This window comes from Vicugna pacos, chromosome 6, assembly GCF_048564905.1.
Source record: "Vicugna pacos chromosome 6, VicPac4, whole genome shotgun sequence".
NCBI classification, from domain to species: domain Eukaryota; kingdom Metazoa; phylum Chordata; class Mammalia; order Artiodactyla; family Camelidae; genus Vicugna; species Vicugna pacos.
Window position 1 is genome coordinate 39,980,368 of NC_132992.1, and position 13,931 is coordinate 39,994,298.

Here is a 13,931-nt window from a genome sequence, read left to right on the forward strand (position 1 = left end):
TTTTCTTAAAAAAAAAAAAAAGAAACATAATTTTGATGACCATTCTAAGCTTTCTAGAATTCTTGTAAAATTAATGAACCTCTCATTATCAAGAGGGTCTACTTTATCTGTTCTACACTGGGTTATTTTAATAAAATATTTAAAATGATGATCTCCATCATTTTTGCTGCTATGTGGGTTTTTCAGCATATAATTAATACAACTGTCATTACACTCATCCCTGTGCACAGGGAGAACCAAGGAAGGGAAGTGGAAAACACTTGGATGAATATGCTTCTGAATATGTTAGAAGCAAGAATTATAGACTAGGGGACATTTGATGAACCTCATGAGGTTTTTACTGAATGCTTCAAATGGCCGATATCAATTATGAAGGGGTGGAAACCAAGTAGTGGAGTGTGATAAAGCATGAAGAAAAAGCACGTTGTCATAGGAAATGAAAATTCAGGCTTTAGGAATCTCATCTTTATTCCTTTCACCGATAGCATAAAATTGACAAAGGCTATGAACACGAATCCTTGGGTACCCAGCTGTGGGGCTGATTTTCTGCCCCTCTTACACAGTCGGAATTTGGATTGAGTAAACATCGTGTGGGAGCCCTGCATGGATGTGAGTTCACAGGGTTCCAGGACTGTTCCCTGTGGCATTCAGTGAGAGAGTGTGGGAGGGAGAAGACAGAAGAAGAGAAGAGGGGAAAGAGAGAGAAGAGGGGGTTTTAGTTTTTGGTGTTTGTGTTTTGCAGTGTGTTTTCTATCATTGCAAGAAAAACAGCCTCAGAATCCTATTGCTGCATGCAAATCGTCTTTTGGATGATTTAAAAAATCACAAAACCGTGTTGTAGAGGATGAGTGTTTTGCTTCCATTTTAGAGACCTGGGTTGATCGTGTGTAAAAATGTCAGTGACCCCAACCACCTCTTGTACATGGGTTTTTAAATACTGCCCTTAGTATTCAATTCCCTGTTGAGTAGAGCCTTGATTTTTTTTAAAAGAGGGCATTTCATAATAGCAAGATAAAGATATTCAGTGCTTTATAATGTAAATTGTATTAATTAGAATGTCAACTTTTCACTGGCATTGTTCTGACAGAAATTCTAATCTGTGTTTAAACAGGAGTATCTGAACTTTATTTCACATTAAGTGTTCTGTCTTAATTTGTCTTGATTTAATATTTTATGGAAAACACACATTTAGTTTTTGAGGTCCCAGAGGGCATGAGGACACAAAGAGTGCTTTACCTCTGGGCTGTTTATTAACTCCTAAGCCAAGCTAGGTGAGTATAAACCAAGCTCTCTCCTTGGAGAGCTGAGTGACGGGCCTCTATGTAACCAATGTACACTCACGTTCTCAAATCCGTATTACAGAGTTCCTTATTTAGCATCCCTGTGTTTGTCTCACTGTAACCCAGCACTGTCCACTAGAACTTTCTGTGATGATGAAATATTCTATACTGCATGTCTAATGTGGGAGCTGCTAACCACACCTTGTCTACTAAGCACTTGAAATGTGGCTAGAGCACCTGAGGAAATGAATTTCTAATTAATGCACATTTGAATTTAAATTGCCACGTGTGACTTGTAATGACTGTATTCTATTCTTACAAATTCTTGCAGAACTCTTTATAGTTGACCATAATGAATTGCAGGTGTCCCTACCTGCCTCATAATGAAATTCTCATCCAAAATGTGGAAGTCCTTATCCCCTTTGTTGTAGATCTCTCTCTACCTTAGATCCACAGCAGAGTCCTTCTTAAAATCTATCCCTCTTAAAGAATAATCTTGTTTCTACTGAATGATCAACACTTTCTTGAATGAGTTTTCTCCACCATCATGTCTGTATTGATTGGAATAGAGATAACTTAGGAACATCTTCTTTACCTCTGTTTTGCAAATAGTGAGGGATTGTGATCTCCAGATTTGTTCACTGTTGTTAAATCACAATCTCAGGTGCTGAAGTTATGAATACTGTTTAACAGTTACTGAAGACCTAGTGTGCATGGATCACTGTTGAGTGATGCTTAATTACCGAGTCACTGTTTTACTGCATGTCGTGTCTGTTACTCTAGATAGAGCCTGCTGTTTAAACATCTTTCAAATAAACTCGGAGTTACTTTGTCTCTCTGAGCATAATGTCTATCTACAGTGTCCTCCTGATCAATATTGTCATTTATATGTTTTATTGTATTTCCTTACTGTGGTGCTTAGTTGATACAGTTACTCTTTTCAAAAGAAGGCAAAAAATATCTGCCTTCCCAGAAAGAAAGTATACAACTAAGCCTACAGATTTATATTTCTAAGTTCACCCTGCATAAGTCATTTCTGCTCCTTAATGAGTGGGCAAGTGACATTTACAAGATTATCTAGTATGTAGAAATAGCTACACAAGTTTCATTAAACATCTTTGTAGATTCTGTAATTTAACATTAAACCAACAGATGGGCAAGCCCCTGAGTTCAATGTGTCCCCTGATTTAATAAGGTGTTGGCACGCTGCAATGTTTATTTTGAAGAAAAACAAATATAAAAATAGTAACAAAAGTTGTACATTTATATTTTGATACTTAATTCAATTATTTTCCATGACAGTAACCAAGGACTTTTACCAACACAAATCAATTAAAGCTTCACAATACCTTTATCAGAATACGAAGGAGCTTTGTTTTAACTGTAAGAAATACTGTGAAATTGCGATGATACATCAGCGATTTTCCTTGATAATTAATCATCTGCTTGCAACCTGGCTGCTCCCTCAAAAATATAACTTCTGTCTTCCTAGAAAATGACATTTTCAGGAAAATGTCATTCTGGAAAGGTATTTTGTGAGCATGGAGCATATTGGACATCCCTCTTCTTTGAAAACCACTTTTAAAATAACACTGTATAATCTGTTCTTGTACCGATTCCCTTCTTCCTCACTTCTGTCCGCTTTTTTAACAGCTTCATTGAGGTATAATTGACATACTAAATTATATATATTTAAAGTATACAATTTTACAAGTTTTGACAAGTTGACAAATGTATACACCCATGATACCATCACCACAGTCAAGAAAGTGAGCATTTCCATCACCTCCAAAAGCTTTCTCATGACCCTTTGTCATTGCTCCCTCTCTTCCCTCTGAGCCTTTCCCTCATCCCTAAGTAATCGAGGGTCTTCTTTCTGTCACTGTTTGATTAGTTTGTACTTTCTAGAATTTTGCATAAATGGGAATTGAACAATATGTTCTCTTTCTCTTTTTTCTTTTTTGGTCTGCTTTCTTTCACACAGCATACTTATTGTGATGTTGCATGTTTCAATAGTTCATTCATTTTTATTGCTGAATATTCCATTGTATAGATCAAGCACAATTTGTTTATCCATTCACCTGACAATGGACCCTTGGGTTGTTTCCCTCACCACCATTTTTACTGGCTAAAGAAACAAAAGTCACCAAAAAACTACATATGAGTAGAAGCTTCATTAATAAACACACCATAAATAGTTCTTGGCTGACTATTTAGATTTCTTTTTTCCTTTGAAAGAATTTATAGTCTCTTCAGAGTTAGAATGCTGAAGAGGAGAGCAGGAGAGCAACTTCTTCCTCCAGATATGACATTTCATGTCCATTTGCTCCCCAAAAGATAACTCTCATCTCCCAAATCGTTTTTATAAGTGCCTTAACTCACCAAATGGCACCACATCATATGCAATCAACTGTGGGAAAACCAGAAGTGTTTGTTTGTTTGTTTGCTTGCTTGTTTTTAATCTGTAGCCAGAGTATCCAGTAAGAGAAAGCAAAATCAAACTGACACCAGACATCTGTGCAATAATTAGGAAAAAGAGCCAAGCACAATGGCCTGGCTTAAACTTGGGAGATGAATTTGCATAGGTAGCACCATGTCATATTGGGCAAACATGAACTGGCCACAAAGAAATAGCCTTGGAAAAACAACATTCTTAATTCAGTTTGATAAATGAGAACACATGGTGGGGAATAGTGACAGTGAGTTCATATATATTAAGCACCTGAGTGCCAGGCAGTTGTTTATGTGCTAGGAATACATGATGAATGGGTTTGGCTTCTTCCAGGTTTTTGCAATCTAAGGGAGATGACCATGGATTAGATTTAGTCATCTATACACTGGTAAATGATGCACATAATATAATTTTGAGCAGTAAACTTCTTGTAGAATAAGCAAAATACTATTCAGAGCATAGCACAAAGTTTTATTGGTTCTTCCTCAGGGTAGGGAAGGCTCAAAGACGTAATTTGATGTAGACCTCACAGGTTATATATGTTTTGTTGTGTAGGGAAGGGAGAAGAGGTGGGAGGGAATTTTATGGGCAAGTAAGGGAGGTGAGGTGAGGTGAGCTTTCTTGTGTGGCTGAGGCTGGGTTGTGTCTTGCAGGTTGGAGCCGGGTGGTAAAAGAGATGGAATGTCTTTTTAATGCGTTGAACTTTTTTGTGGGGGCAGTGTCAACTCATTGAAGGTTTGATTTTATCTTAAAACAGAAGAGTGATCTAAATCAACTGTAAATTCGATGGGGGAAGGGTCAGCTTGGCGTAGATTAACTGGAAAAATTCATGGCTTAAATGAGAAAATAACTGTGGGCATAATGGAAAATGGATTTGAGTGTATGGCATTTGAAGGCTCTGCTGGTACTGGCAATCTGTTATCAGTTTCTTTAAATGTGTTTTTTTGACTAACTAATGCATGGATAGAACACAAAATTCTGAAGGTTAATAAAGGAAGGGAGTAAAAAGGTGAGCCTCCCACCTATGTCCCCCCAGTTACCAATTCTCTTCCCTTGAGGCAACCACTGTTTCTTGTTTGTTTATATCCTTTGTGAGTTACTCCAAGCATTTGAAAACAAATGCATATATATACTTAACTTTGTTCTCTTAATTTATATGAGCAGTAATTCAAAATCAGTAAATACAGAACTACTTCATCCTTTTGAATGTACAGTGTTCCACTTGTGAATATGCCATAATTTATTTAACCAGTCCTTTATTGATGAAAACTTAGGTTGTTTGCAGTGTTTTTTGATTATTAACAGTGCTTCATTGAATATCCTTGGATATTCATTATCTTGCATAGTGTTAGTATATCATTAAAATAAATTAAAAAAATACCTTACATGTGAAACTTCTGGGTCAAGGGTTATACATATTTAAAATTTTCATGTACTATCAAATTGTCCTTGATAGAAATTGTACCACTTTATAGTCAGCAATGCATGAGAATCCCCGTTTCTGCACAACCTTGCTATTGGAGTATGTTATCACATTTGTCTCTTTGATAGTTACAAATGACATCCTGTAGTTTAATTTGTATTTCTTGTATTTTAAGTGAAGTTGAGTACCTCTTTATATTTTTAGGAGTCATTTGTATTTCTTTTCTGAGAACTCTATGCTCATGTTCTTGACCTATTTTTCTGTTAGGTCATTGGCCTTTGGCTTTGGGATTTATGGGAGCTTTGTATATATTAAGAAATTGAGTCCCTTGTCTTTGATGTGACTAGAAAATGTCTTTAAAATAAACTATTTGGGGGGGCTCTCTTGCAAAATAACATGGATATCTCAACAGTTTGATGAATCCAGGGTTAGGCAGACCTGAAGTCCAGGCTGATAAACATGTAACAGGTCTCTACCGCCTACAAAAGCCTGTTTGGATTCCAGATATGTTCTAGGGAGTTTGCTTTTTTAGTTGTGGATGGACCAAGCCTAAGATCAGAGATGCTGTTGAATTAATGGATTGGATGATGTTTAAGCAGTGAGAGAAGTGGAGAGGATGTGGGTCAGGGTTAGGTAGAAAGTAGGTAAGAATGGAGGGGATTGGTTAGAAAGAAATGGACGGATTAGACATGTCAACAGCTCTCATTTCTTTTTGATGCTCCCTCTTGTCTAGTCAGAAATCTCATTACCAATGTCTAGTTTGTCTTCCCTGGTCTCCACTGAAACTACTCATGTCCTTGGGAATAGCACAGGAAGGTCTGCTGCCCCACAGCTGGCAGAAGTGGGACCAAGACTTCAATGTTTTGGAGGGTGTAGAAACTCACTGAAAGCTTCTCTCTGTGTGTGGAGTGGGCCTGAAGCTCCAGGTCTGTTCTAGGGGTTTGTGAAACCAGGGAATGTGAACATTACAAGTCATATTCACATGAAAAAGAAGGGTCAGGTGTTATTAGGACTCAGTGACTATGGGGCATGTGCTGAAGAAGGAGAAAACTTTGTCTTTTATATAACTGTTGTAATTACGGGACTCTACTTAAAGGGAAACATTAAATTATTCTCACTGGAATAATTCAAACCATATAAAAGAGTATAAAATTAAAATTAAAAGCCTTACCCCCTCTTGGATAACCGACATAAACAGTTGGTACTGTATCTTTTTGGGCCTTTTTATACATTTGAAATATTTTTCACTCATATTGTGCATACTGCTCAATGATTGTTTTTTGTGTAAATATATCTGAGACATCCTTCTGTCAGTGCATGAAGATCTATTGCACGTTTTAGCTGCTCCGTAATATTTTATTGTGTGGATGTGCCACAGTTTTCCTAATCACTCCCATGATGCTGGCTCTTTAAGCTGCCTCCTTATTTATACTTTGCAAATAATACTGCAGTGAGTGTTCAAGTCATTTTAACACCAGTTGAGGGTCTCAGCCTTGTCCCATTACTGTCTGTGTATAATAGCAGCAACTCAGGGTCCCCATGTAATGAAATTCTGTCATGTTCTCGGGGAAGGCTTTTGCTCTAGGCCCTAAAAAGTGAGTCAGGTTCATGTTTGTGTGTGCATGGAGCTTTGAAACCATGTTTATGGGGGTAGCTTTTAAAGCCCACCTTCCAGAACCTCTTTCATTTTAGAAATGATCCCTGCAATTTGAGGTGACTACCACAAGATGGCACAGAAGCACCAAAATCCTGCAGACAGTGCTTCTAGTCTTGGTGCCCTTGAAGGGTCTGAAACTTTTTCCTTATTCATTATGGTGTCATTATTCCAAAGGACTTACAAAAACAAACTGGATTAAACTAATAATGTGGCTGTCTAACAACATCTCAATACAGATGTTTTTATGCATTTGTTATTTACATTTAGATATTCATGTTATGGCCCATTTTTATTAAATAGCTTTCATTTGGAGTATAAGAAAAACAATATACTTCTCACAGTTTTTAGCCATACGAAAACTTCCCCAGATACTCAGCTGTTTCTCTTTAGCCTGCCCTTCTGTCTCCACCTCTGCTGCATTTTTCACTGCTTGAAGTTAAGAGATGACAGGCTCTCTGTCTTCCCACTTCCTGGTGCCCACCTCTCCCTGCCTACCCTTCTCTGCTGAGATGATAGGCAGCCCTGGCCCAAGGAAGTTGAGCATCACAAAACTAGCAGCTATCACATGCCTATTCTCTTCAGCTAGTGGGAGACTGCTAGTCAGACTTCAAAAGCCTGAGCTGTGTGAGTTTGGCCGTCAGCCTCCTCAGCCTTACTGTAAAGGGCTGGTGGCCTCGTAGGAGCTCTGAAATTCCATTTGCTTGTGCCCATTGATTTCTATCAGTTTAAGGTGAGTAGCTGAGAGTTTAGTAGGGAGCGGCATTTCTTCTCTTTGAGGGATTTGAAATATTCAACTCCCAGCCTTGAGTTACTTCCGTTGGTAGCCTGTGGATGGAAAGATCTGTCAGGAATTTGTAGCACGCAGGCATTTCGAGGTTGATACGTGGGGACAGGAGGCTCATTTTGGACATGTGAAAATCCTGGACCACATTCCTTTGCTCATATAACTAATTCTGTGCACTTAGGAGGCAGTGTTGTCTTCCCTTATCAGTTAAAAAAGATCCCTGAATTGTTCAAAGCACCTGGGAATGTACTTTTTGCCTGACTTCCTCTAAGGACTCTTGGGTCATAATACCCAGCAGTTCTCATCCTTTTGAAAATTGTTGGTGCCCAGACATTGATTTATTACTTTATTTATTCTTTTTCTTTAGGAGGTAATGACTGTTTTAAAGTAAAATGCCAGGGAAACACTGGATTTATTAAGCACTTCCTATTTAGGGTGGTGATATGCTAAGCACTGAAGAGGTTTACAGCCTGCTTTGCACTTTGAGGGTTCATGCACAGACCAAAGGACACTGTGTGTGGACAAGAGCCAGTGTGTGACCTAACTCACATGAGCCAGGGCGCCATCACCCACCACCTGTCTCCCTGTGTAGACCCATGCGCTGATCTTACTTATCTACTGTGTTATGTGGCATTTTGGGATCTTGAAACAATTCACCTGGTATAAATGATATTAAGGTAAAAGTTTCAGGCCTGAAACAGATCTTCACTTTAGCTACAAAAATGCTTGTCATAACTACTGAAGGTTGTTGTGAAGATGGAGTAAACTTGTTGTATGTGAGGATGCTTTGGTCATTTTGGGGGAGTCATGCACACCTATCTTGGAGACCTGAGAACATGTGGTGTGAGAAGCTCGGGTGTTCCTATTGAAGTCCACCTACCCTCCCCACGTGATTGCCCTGTGACTGTCACCTACTCGAGGATGGCTTTTGTCTTTTCAGTGTCCCTCTAACACCTCTCCTTGCACATACATAATAGATACCAAACATATCTGCTAAATGAATGAATGAGCATTTGTAAAATGTACAACCCTTACAGTAGCAAATTATAATTAATATTATAGATCATCAAACAATAACTGAGAAGATCTGCAAGTTAAGGTATTTCCTCTCCAATTTCCAAATCAAAATGGACTCTGGTCACAGAACTTTCAGGGTATAGGTGACAAGAAAAACTCCTATAGAGGGAAAAAATAGAAATGTTCTCTTCTGTTTTCAGGATGTAATTTGTCCCCTTTGGCAGAAAGCACAAGGAAAATAAAAAGGTTAACTTAGATATGAGAAAGGTTTAAAAATGCCACAGGTTCATGTTACTATTTCAAAAGCTGAAGACTGTATGACTAGACAGGATGTTAATGACTTGACATTACAACATTTATTAAATTTATTTTCAAAGCAGTTTGGTTCCCCCTCTCCAATGCATGAAGCTTGTGGGAGTTGGAATAGATCTGCCCCAGGCTGCCAAACAAATTTTTAATGGAACTGGAGTCCTTCAGGGATTGTCCTAAATCCACATAATATTCTTAGGTCTTGGTGTTTGCACTGGGACCTGTATATTAGCAGATGTACGTGTGAATAATATACTTATATCCATCCATCACCTTCGTGACTCACATCTGTAGGGGCTGCTGCACATCAATTATTCCACCGCAGGGAGTAGAGAGATATTTGGGCCAGCATTGACCTCTTTTTCAATTAGGGCCTCAAAACAGTGTATTCTGGAAGTCAAGTGGTCCCTTTAGACAGAACCCCTGAGAATCCATTTGGCCTAATGTGGCCATGCTGGGAAGTCAATGTGATTACCTGTCCCAGGTGTGAGGGCAGCATCCATAGAAGCAAATGGAAATTTGGTTGCTAAGAGGCACCATCATATTCAGGATCTCTCCCATGTCTCTAATCCTTGCATAAGATATTAGCAAGTCTATCAGAAGAGAATACCAGCCTTAATAAAACACATTTACCTTCCACCAAAACAAATGCAACTGTTTCTTTGAAAAATATTGTTACTTGTTTGAGGAGCTAAATTCACTTTCAAATCTTGGAAATGTTTTTCTTATCTGAAGTTTCAGGAAAAAAGTCTCCTCAGGAAGAACAATGATTCTTGTCTTTATATCTTCGTGCCTTTTTTTTTTTTAAGAAAACAAAGTTTTTATAATCCCTATCTTTTTGTTGATAGACTTGAAACTTCTCAAGAGTACATAGTACTTTTAATTTTTTTAAGCTTCTGATATTATACCTGGAGATGTGTTGTATGTTGTCATAATGAATAAATCAATGACAAATACAGCCACTTCACTTTGTTGGGGAGATATATAATTGTGGTGGTGGCTGACCATTTATTTAATTATGTGGTAAGTACCATATGATGAGAGGGTAAAGTTAAATTGATGATTTGGGCTATCTCAGCCAGGGTACAGTTTACATGGCAATTACACTGGGATCATCTAAGTGTAATTGGCAAGTAATTTTATAAGCGAAGGAACATGACAGCTCATTTACATCATGTTCAGTGAGTAAAATTTGGGGACATTTATCAACCACTTCCAAGCAAAGAGTGATTGCACCAGTTTCTCCCAAAATGCTATAGGCAGTTTGAAAGCTGCTTGGAAGGTTTTTGGTATGAATCTTCATACTTTTGCTCCCTGAACATGTATTAGATGTGTACTGTGTGTCAGGCACTGTCCTAGGCATTGAGGACACAAACACAAGTGGAAAGTTAAATTCTACTCTCAGAGAACTCATGGGGAGGAGGCAGACCCATCATCAGTAGTTACACCACAGTGTCACAAGCGGACACTCCAGTTCTGCACAAGTATTGTTGATACTGAGGAGGGGAAACCTGGAGGATAAAAGATTGTGAGGGAAAACTTGCTGGAAAGGGTGACACTTGAGATAAATTTTGAAGGATGAGCAGGGCTTAGCTAGGGGAAGGAAAAAGGGACTTTCCAGGCAGAGGGGCCAGCAGGACTGGAGTCTTAGATGAGCAAGATGGCTGGTGTGAGCTGGGAACTTTAAGTAGTCCAGACACATTTCACGGCAGGCATGGGGCCCAGGAAGCAGCCTGGGCTGGGGTCTAAGAGGGCTCTGGAGGTCATGCTGGAGGCTGGACCTTATCCTGCAACCTAGGGAAGCCGCTGGAGGCTTTTAACAAGACAAGTATCTTTCTCAGAGTTGTTTTGTAGAAAGACTATTCTGTGTAATAAAGTGTTTGTATTGAGCTTTTATGATATGTCAGCCTCTGTTCTACAGGTATCAAGGCATTCCATCCTCACAGCCACCCCATGAAGTAGGCACTAATATTATCCCCCTTTTACAGATAAGCATACTGAGTACACAGAGATTGACCGAAGTTACACAGGAGGTGATGGGGCCAGGTTTTGAACCCAGGCTTGTCCAGGGCCAGAGCCCATGCTTATCACCAGCACTCCACACTGTGTCATGGCCCTCTGGATAAAATCAGCTGCACCTCCCTGCTTTTAAGATGCACACCACCCACCCCCTGCCCCACCACTGGACTGTGAGCTCTGTGAGGTCAGGGACTATATTCATTTTTTTCCCCAGTTTTTTTTCACCATATTGAGGTATACAAATAGTAAAATACACTAATCTTAATTGCACAATGCAATACTTTCTAGCATGTGTATACACCATGCAATCACAACCTAGATCAAGACAGTGGAAATTTCCATCACCCCATAAGGCCTCCTGTTATGTCGCTTGCTCAGTCTCAACTTGTCACACATTACCTTTTCCCTCAGCCCCCAACCTGAAGGTAGCTGCTATTCTGGTGCCTCTCTCCACCTCTTAGTTCTGCCTTCTCTTGAACCACACGACTGTATTCATCTTGTTCACAGCCACATCCTGCAAGCTTGGGACAGTGCCTGCCCCTTCATAGGCACACCACAAATAGGAAAAAATGTAATTTTGAGAGGGTTATGCCTGGAGGCTGTTGAAGTCAACCTGGCAAGAGATGATGGTGCAGACCTGAATCTAAAGCAGCGTTAGTCAATATGGAGAGGTGAGGATGGAGCAATAAATTGGCAGGGCTTGGTGATTGATTGGACATGTGGATTTTGTTGGCGTATTCTCACAGTATTTCTGATCTCCAACTCCTACACGGGAGAGATGACTTGGCAAAAGAACTTTGAAGCCGAGGAAAGCTAGTGCTGCTCTTCACAGAGCTCTCAAATTCCTGAGAAGAAATACTGCGGACTCAGGATGAGAAGTTAGAAGAAACTTCCCTGGAGAGCGTTAAAAATAGAATGAACACATCTGCTGGGGATGGTTGAGGGACAAAGCTGCCCTAGGGTAGATGAATGGTTAGATGGCCTTTGGGATTCTTCCCCCTTTGAAAGTTTTCTGGTTTGGAATAAATAAAAATTCTCCTGAGCCACCTATCCTTAACTGTCTGGCTTAGGATAAAATCAAAGTGTCCAAGGACTAGAAAATATTGACTCCAAATGCCTGCATCATAGAAGAGGAGACAGCAACCAGAAGGGTTAGATGACTTTTCCAAGGACACACACCTGGGGCAAAAGGGAGACCCAGGTCATTGGCCTCTCAGTCTGAGCCCCTCTTCCCAAATTCTCAGAGAGCAGCACCTATGTTCTGGCACCCTCAGGGCAGGCCTGTGCTAGGTGGTGACACAAAACAAAGAGAACCTGGTATCTGCACCTGGGAGATCCAGAGAGCCTCAACAAGGGGTGCCGCTTGTTACCTAAAAATGCCATAAAGTACCATTTATTACACAAAACAGTTGGAAAATAGAGAAAATGAATTTAAAAGTCCATAATGAATTTCCTTTAGCCCCACTCATTACCAGGCACTGCTTCAGTGCTTTACAATTTTTATTCTAATTCTTAGAATAACTTAGAAGTTAAATATTGTTATTTTCATTTTATGTTTCAGAAAGCTAAAGCCCTGAGAACTCATTCCATGAGACCAGACTACCTGCAAGTCCTACCCTACACAAACAGTGTTACTATTTTGTTGCATTTCTCAGTCTTCTCTTTTGACACACTGGGACTATTTGTTTACATAGCTAATTTTTTTAATTGAAATGTAGTCAGTTTACAATATTGTGTTTTTTGTATCAGTGTAGTGATTCAGTTATACATATATATATTCCTTTTCATATTTGTTTTCATTATAGGTTATTACAAGATATTGAATATAGTTCCCCATGCTCTACCATAGGACCTTGTTGTTTATCTATTTTATATGTAGTAGTTAGTATCTGCAAATCTCGAACTCCCAATTTATCCCTTCACACGCCCTTCCTCCCTTGGTAACCATAATTTTTTTTCTATGTCTGTGATTCCGTTTCTGTTTTGTGAATAAGTTCGTTTGTGTCTTTTGTTCGTTTGTTTGTTTTTAGATTCCACATGTAAGTGATATTGTATTTTTCTTTCTCTCTCTGGCTTATCCCACTTAATATGATAATATCTAGGTCCATCCATGTTGTTGCAAATGGCATGATTTTATTCTTTTTATGGCTGAGTAGTATTCCATTGTATAACTATACCACATCTTCTTTATCGAGTCATCTGTCAATGGACATTTAGGTTGTTTCCATATCTTGGCTACTGTAAATAGTTAAATAGCTATAATTTTTTCATAGATACATTTTTGAACTTCATTTTTTTGGCTTGTAATGTGTTCAGTGTATTTTTCATGTGATTTCCTAGTCCTCATTTTAATGGCTGTATAATGTCTCAACAAGCTTTTAGGATGTTCTTAAACAAAGGAATGTTTACTTATAAAAACATTACAAATTTTGGCACCTATGGCATTTGGAAGTTATATTCTCTGTCTTGAGGACCATCTGACCATCCTCTGTGGATGGCATTGGTAAGAGCAGGAGAGAAACTACCAGGCTCTGCACAGGGAATCGAGGCTTTTTTCCCCACCAAGAGCCCCTCTGAGAACCAGGATGGTACTGGGCATGGCTGAGAGTGAAGCCTGGGCGGAAATGGCCTGAGGCAGGTAGTGGGTGACTTTTCAGGCCTCTGCTTTTCTGACTGAACACACATTCTTCCTCCTGCCCTTGTGAAAAAGCAAGTTTTTATTTTCTTAGGCTAGTAAAAATCTTTTGTGTGAAGAAAAAGTGTCATCAAATGTCTTATTCATCAGTATATATACCATCTCTTTAAAATGACAGTGGGAGTAAAAGTTCATCAGTTCAATATGTCTTTCACATTTGGAGACTCCTGACTAATAAACCTCTGGTATTTATCATCAGAACAGCCAAAGAACTGAATTCTGGCACATGCTGTTCTCACGCACTGAGAAAAACTTTAAAAAGACAGAAGATTTTCTCCATTTTTTCCTCTTCCAT

At 39.1% G+C, this 13,931-nt stretch overlaps 1 protein-coding gene across 5 annotated transcripts in view; it reads left to right on the forward strand.

Moving 5' to 3' along the window:
• The window catches only part of AKAP6 (A-kinase anchoring protein 6), a 567,738-nt gene that overhangs the window by 282,371 nt on the left and 271,436 nt on the right, over positions 1-13,931 (forward strand). The gene's annotated exons all lie outside the window — the stretch shown is intronic.